Consider the following 7,446-nt stretch of genomic DNA (forward strand, 5'->3'; position numbering starts at 1 on the left):
CATTTATAATTTTTTTGCTTAGCGTTCGACACTATAGGGGGAGCCTGATGTAGATAGGAAAATACTACACAAGAAACGATCGAAGGGTAAATAGTCAATAACGTTCATAGCCTACACTCTAACATCAAGTTATATGTATGCACTAAGACAAGAAGAAAGGTTATGTACTACAACCAGTAAGTGTTTATGTGTGACTTTTTGATGACTAGTGAGATACACCTCCTATCACCTCCATCAGACAAGAACGTGTTTAGAACGGCTGCAAACTGGATATGTTCAACCTTGTACATGCCCAATCCCTTTTGTATATTAGATGCTAATTTAAAAAAAATGTTTAAATCAAATTGTACATGTACATATACATTTTAAATACAGGGAAGTTTATACCAAGTTTTGTTTTTATGAACTGGAATGTTTCGACTTTTTAATGAAAAGTAATGTGAACTTGTTAAAAAATAATATATATATTATATATATATATTACATTTCCGTTGAAAAAATACTTTTTGCTGAAAAAGAAACAAAAAATGAAAGATTAACAATTACAATAACGCTACAGCCATGCCAAATGGCGCAGGGAACTGATAACTAGTTACAGCTATATTTTAACCTAAACTGGGGTGTTCAGAGTCATATTACTTTGTGTTATAGAAAAGCCATGGAAATAATACAAAATATATACAAAATAAGTTTGATAACAGCATCACATTATTTTTTTATATGTAAGGTTGGACGCCACAGAGCACTATGCGATAACGTCACACATTTACATCAATAAAAAAATGCGAGCAGTATTTTGTTCTGATTTTTTTCCCACATAATTATAAAAAAAAATGATAATTTTTAATGGTTCTGTTGAATGTATGATAGAGTGAACCTAAAATTTGCTCGAATTACATGTTCAAAGGCCATTCCCTTGAGATATACAGTGTAGGAAACAAAATTGACCATGAGTACTGAATGTTTTTTAAAATATATAACGGTCTTATATACATGTGTTTCGATAAATCAAATTCGCTGTAAACTCTTGTTAAAACGGATCAACTATTTAAATGATAACGTTTCATTAACAGCTGAAGGGTTTTGATATATTAACGTATTAGGGGAATGTAACGTTTAACGGTTGGACTTTTACATGTCATGTCCTTGCTATCATACATGTACATATTCCATCACGAAGCAAATATAAACATTTTAAAACGCTCTGTAGTCATTTATCATCGAATAAAAAACACTTTATCTGATAATGAATGTGTTTTGTATGACATGTCATTGGTGGAACAGTCTAGTCACTTGAGCGATTGATTCAGGGCTATTCACTATTATGTTTGAAGCGGAATGCTAAGCGTCACAATGACATATATAAAATGGCGTCATAATCAAATAACATAGTATTTGCATTAATATTTCAACCTGGAGTGGATAAACATTATTAATCGGTGTTTGTGTAAATATGTAACATTGAGTTCCATAATTTTGCATTGACAAACCTTCTGATTTGTCTATTTGTACGCATACCATTGTCTCGTACCCTCCCATTGTGTGGTCCTTTAGTTCTCTAACTGCCCGGATCAGTGACCACTACATGCTCAAGCTTGAGTGTATTACAATATGTTTTCTATCAACAACGCCATTTGATTAAAATGAACGAAACGATTGGTCATTTGTCTAATATTTACATACCAATGAACGGGCGTTCACGTATTGGCATTCAGATGGCTCCGTGTTATAACAATGACCATGGACGAAAGGTCTCCGTCAATATATAGCTATTGTTTGAACTGTTTACATTCCAGATGCTTTTTGTAAAAACGCATCAGCGATAACGTTATAATCCATTTGTTATGCTGTGTATGAATAGAACGCGTCCCTCACTATCGACCCGGTACACGATCGGTGACAGTACCTGGACGTCACAGCACCTCACTTCATCATCAGTAGGCTTGGTATTTACATTGTTTTGTAAAACTCATTTGTCAGGTGACTATTGGTTAAAGATAGGGTGTTTAACCATAATACATGTATGTAAGCAGCTAGAGTACGTACATGCATACAGAAAAATGATCTTAAACATCAACTATCACATAACTACAATGTAAGTGTCACAAGTCTAACATATTTTTTACACATTAAATCTCACACACGTTTCACATACTAAATCTCACAAGCTTCGCACCTCATCTCACTTATCAAATCACATAAGTTACAGACCAAATAGCTCAAGTTAAAAAAAACAAGTCTCGCATCGAATCTCAAAAAACTAACAGCAAATCTCACAGCAGATATTACATTTTTTTGACGACAAGAATCACACCGAGTCAATAACAAGACTACGACCGAAACTAACAAACTGTCTGACAGCAAGTATTGCACACTATACTTTATAACAGGGCTTGTATTCATGAAACCGTTTTCATGCTCAAACTCACACTCAAATTTCTTGTTCCTATGATAAATTAATAAATTAAATCACATTTTGTCAGAAATATGTAAAAATTGGTCAGACTAAATACTGAATACAGTTTTCAATGTTCACACTTGACCTATTGATTGTTACACCTTATTAAATCAAGGTACAAGAAAGTCGGTTTGAGCACAGAATCCATTCCTGAGCATGAGAATATGGGCCAAGATTTACAAATAATGTCTACAATTGCAGTCGGTATTTTACTAAATAAATATCAATAAGCGAAATGTCGGATTAATCTACTGAAGGAGAATCATCTTACGCTTTGTTATTGCGGTATATGTATTTAACTGATCCGATGTCCTTACAAACTACAATAGCTTTATTTTTTCATAAGATTTAATTACGGATTTACACTCAACCAATAATCGATTATGGCGTTAGTCGGTCATACAATTGTTGAGAACATGCAAAGAGCACGTGTAGCTTTCTCAACCCTAGGGTGAGATTAATAGAATCTTTCTTAAGTTGCCCAACACGAGGCTTTGCCGAGTGTTTGGCAACTAAAGAATCTTTCCCCGAGGGTGGAGATTCCACTATCTCACCCACAAGGGGGTGAATGATTATTTTTCTCTTAACCTGTTCTTTCATTGTGTATCATATGAACAATGTAATGATAACGTTACATGCTAAATTCAGGGTCGACGTGACAATGATGGATTGTTGACGTGACGTCATTGTATTGTTAAAGTGACGTCATGCCATTGTTAGAAATAGGGGAATCCCCCCGTCTCAACCCTAGGGTGAGACAAGGAAATCTCACACCGGTAAAAATGCGGATACACCTGTCAAGGGGAAAGAGAAAAGAAAATCTCACACCGGTAAAATGGTGGATATCCCTGTCCACGGTAAGAGAAATGGAGACCTCGTCACTTGTAAGGAATATGTCTCTCTTGTACATTGGTCGCTTGTAAAATAAACATAAAAATCAAAATGCAAATAAGAATTACTTACATCTGAAGGCATACAGGATTGATAATAGTTAGTTCAACTTTAATGCTGACATGTTTGACAGGAACGACAGGTGAATGTAGCACGGGGTGGTCAATTTGACCCACTGGATGTCTCCACACCTCGAAAGCATCGCCCGAAAAGAAAAGGCCGCCATGTTGGTTACAATGTAAGGCATTTACATGATGAATTTGAATAAACACCATGTTGTATTGTTATGGATAGTTGGTAGTTCTTACGAAATATGTCGTTCTAACGTTCTGTTTAATGTACAATTCATTAGAAGAACAGATGAAACACAAAGTAAATGATTAGCTGAACAAACTGAACTTTAAAGAAACAAGAAAATGCCACATCATGAAATATAAGATGCTTAATTCTTCAAATGCGCTAACATGTATATCTCTATATGCATTCATACATTTTCTTAGATAACTGTTCCAGAAAACTATGGTGTTGTGTTTGTTGTTTTTAAAGTTGGACGTTTAAATGGGTCACGTGCTAACTGACTTTCAATGAGTAAATCTATGACATGCATATTTTGTGTACGAGTTTAAGTACATGTACATTGCAATAAGACCTTCTGTGACCTCATCACATTATAATGAATTGAGGTCACAGACTTCCATATTATATTATGATGTCACGGTGATGAAGCTTTCCCTTCATTGTTGGTAGACTGTGTTGATATTGCAATAAATAAAATTGATTGATCCCATCTTTTTTTCACTTTAGCTCACAGTCCCGTTTAAATGAAGTAGAAAATATCATGAGAGTCGTTCCATATAGATCATTCAGTGATCCTATATTTCTCTTGACGACCGTGTTGGGTTATGTTATTTTCATTTATATATCACGACAAATTCGCTATACACGATTGTTGTATTTGTCGCCCTTGAGTTCATATTAAAACGTCTGTATACTTTTTGTAAAGTGGTCTAGATAAGATATAAATATGAAAAAAATCAGCCAGAGAATGAAATTTGAAAATTGTTTAAGAATATGATTAGCATACACACAATGTGTAGTGTTCTAGTCCAGAGTGTGTTTGACGCATGTGTGTGTATTTATACTTTACCAAGGTAACAAGCTAGAAAGGCCCTGAAAACTGTTTGCTTTTTTTGTTTATTTTTCTGATTTATTGGAATGTACTTCCTCGTAGCCTGGGACTTATGAATGCGGTAATGTGCGTGCTTTGTTGGGAGTTTTGCGTCATTGCAACATCAAGGATGATATTTGGACAGTAAACGGAAGTTGCACGAAGTTGAACCATTTAAGAATTACTGTTGTGTAGAAAAGTCAACGAAAAAGTAAAATAAACAAATAATAAATATTCAAAAATGGAAGAAAAAAACGTTCACCAAAAACATTTTCAAATAAAACATTCGATGTATAGACCTGGGGCCTGATCGTTTATGACGGTTTGACCGTTTATAAATGTAACAATTTCGGGTATATATCCTGGCGGACCTGCACGTTTTTATTCAGGCCTTGCAAAGCTTTGTCAAGGCTTGCCTGAAAGCAGCATCAGATTACTAGGTCCGACCTTATTTAATAAACGAACAACTGTGGTCCGACCGATTTGACCGATTAATTCATAAACAAGCTTCCGTATGATTATAATTTTTTTATGTCTCTTTCACTGACCGCCGTCCTCGAGTACTTGGCAGCTAGAGTTTTGGAATTGGCAGGAAACAAGAGGCCGAAAGTACCTATATTACTAGCATGTTTCTTTCATTATCAGAACCAGATAAGAGGTTAAAATGCTTCTAATTGTGGCTACCTCAATATTATTGCAACCCTGTCCATATTCGTCAGGCCTCATTCGGTGAGCTCAATGAGGTCATACTACAATAAATTACGATCAAGGCAGTGAGTCGAATTCACTTCAAAAATTCTGCACCCCTGATATCATTAGTATGTTACCAGGGCCGCTTTCGTTTATTGCGATCCAAAAAGTTAGACCGGTTGGAGCAGAGTTGTTCTTTTGTGAAATAATGTCGGACCTACTAATCTGATGCTGCTTTCAGCTGAGCCTTTACAAAGCCTGGCAAATCCTGCTTAATCATTTGAAGTCTGCAATAATTTATACCCGAAAACACTACATTTAAAAACAGACAAACCGGTTAGGTCCGCGTAAACGAACAGACCCCAGTATCAGTGTTATTAAAAATTCAAAAACATAAAGTTATATACCTTCAGTACCTTTACTGTACCTTCACTGTACCTTTACTTACTGTTTCAAGAAGCTACTAGCTGGACATTACACGAACACTTGGTGGTGTGGTAAGCAGGCAGTATCTTAACGCTTGTCCCAAAGGTAAGAGGCGATATCTGGTCCTGGAGGTTAAGCACTCGATGTCGTGTTAACACTGATTCCGGGGGTTAAAAAACGATGTCTCGTCAGCACTGATCCTTAGGGGAAACTTTGCAATGTCGGTTCCCTCTCTCCATATAAACACACGTTAAATTGTTTTTATCAGAAATGTTATAAACGTTGTTAATTATTCATTCCATAAATTTTCTACATAAAAATAAAAACCAAATATTTGTTCACCATTGTTACTGTGGATGTGTACACCTAGCTTATAGGCTGACGTTAATGCTCATAAAGTCAAAATGTCTGCTAATTTCCAGAGACACTGCTGCGGTTAAGAAGAGCGATGTTAATGATTACTAAATATATGTTAGGTGCTTGGCCTGTTGACTTCATCACTAGCCAGAGTTGAGCGTGACAGCAAGTGACAACCGCTGGCAATGTCACGCTTCGCAAGCTCTTTTACTTCCATATCGATCTTCAGCACGCGATATATACACTATATCCTTACTTTCTTTTTAGAGGCGTCACACCTGGTTCCACTACGTAAAAAATGTATGCTAAAATATTAATCGTGAAGTTAATTTGATTGCTCTAGCAGCATTGTTCCCTTAGAAGGTTTCAGAGCCACAAATGTAATGGAGTGTTGTGTTAAATACAATAAATATGACGGCATTGATTGTCTGTAAGCATCACTGGGGATATCTACTGTTGGAAAACGTAGTTCAAACCTGTAGCTTTGTGTTATATACATGTATTCATAAAGGTAATCGTGCTAGCGGACTGCTGCCTGTATATTATTACGAAGACGACCATTGATCTGAAACCAAACACTCAATGACGAGTTCGATGTATTTACCGGAAAGATGATTAAACTCCTTTATACAGCTATAAACTACAACGTACAGGATCCCGTCCAAACATCTTCAATGGACCAACCTACGTTCACACATATAAAAAATAACGTCCTACAAAAGAGCTGAACGTTAAGCAGGGGATACCATCTACCATTTTAAGTAATTTGGTATGTGACGGCGAGGGGACAGAACTCATTGCCTACATCACTTGGGCAAACGCTTACCATTAAAGCCAAAAGTGAGGTGTTTGTCAGCAGGGCACAACAAAATATAAGCTAGTTAGTAACAAAACAAATACAGAGATCCCAAAAAATGCAATGGGTGCATCATATTTAATTTGGTCGCTTTTGTGGCCCTAAGTTGTGGGCAAAAAAGAAAATCTCCCATTCCGCAGGGTTCCCTCATTAGTAGCCTCTTACGATACATGCATTTGGTAACAGCGGGTGTTTTTTTTTTCTCAATCCCCGACCTGCATGATAGCATTAACACAACATCAATGTCCAGTCACCGTTTAAACATAGCATCAACGTCCAATCAACGTCAACACATATCATTCTGTCCAAGCACCGTCCACACATTACACCAATGTTCAAACACCGTCTACACATAACGTCAATGCCCAAGCACCGTCTATACATAACGTCATTGTTCAACCACCGTCTACACATAACATCAATGTCCAACCTCCGTCTACACATAACGTCAATGTCAAACCACTGTCTACATATAACGTCAATAACCAACAATCGTCTACACATAGCATCAATGTCAAACCACCGTCTACACATAACGTCAATGTCCACCCACCGTCTACACATGACCACAATATCCAACAAACGTCTTCACATAGCATC

The 7,446-nt window shown here is 36.5% G+C and overlaps 1 protein-coding gene across 1 annotated transcript in view; it reads right to left on the reverse strand.

Annotated features, from left to right (window-relative positions):
- Window positions 1-6,229, reverse strand: part of LOC110450147 (snaclec 3-like) — a gene marked incomplete at its 3' end in the record, with an annotated part of 63,120 nt that extends 56,891 nt beyond the window's left edge. Inside the window, exon 1 of the mRNA XM_021497430.1 lies at window positions 5,656-6,229. The remainder of the gene's footprint in view (window positions 1-5,655) is intronic.
- Between the last annotated feature and the right edge of the window lie 1,217 nt (window positions 6,230-7,446).

The sequence above is a fragment of the Mizuhopecten yessoensis genome, unplaced genomic scaffold (assembly GCF_002113885.1).
Source record: "Mizuhopecten yessoensis strain PY_sf001 unplaced genomic scaffold, ASM211388v2 scaffold4999.3, whole genome shotgun sequence".
NCBI classification, from domain to species: Eukaryota; Metazoa; Mollusca; class Bivalvia; order Pectinida; family Pectinidae; genus Mizuhopecten; species Mizuhopecten yessoensis.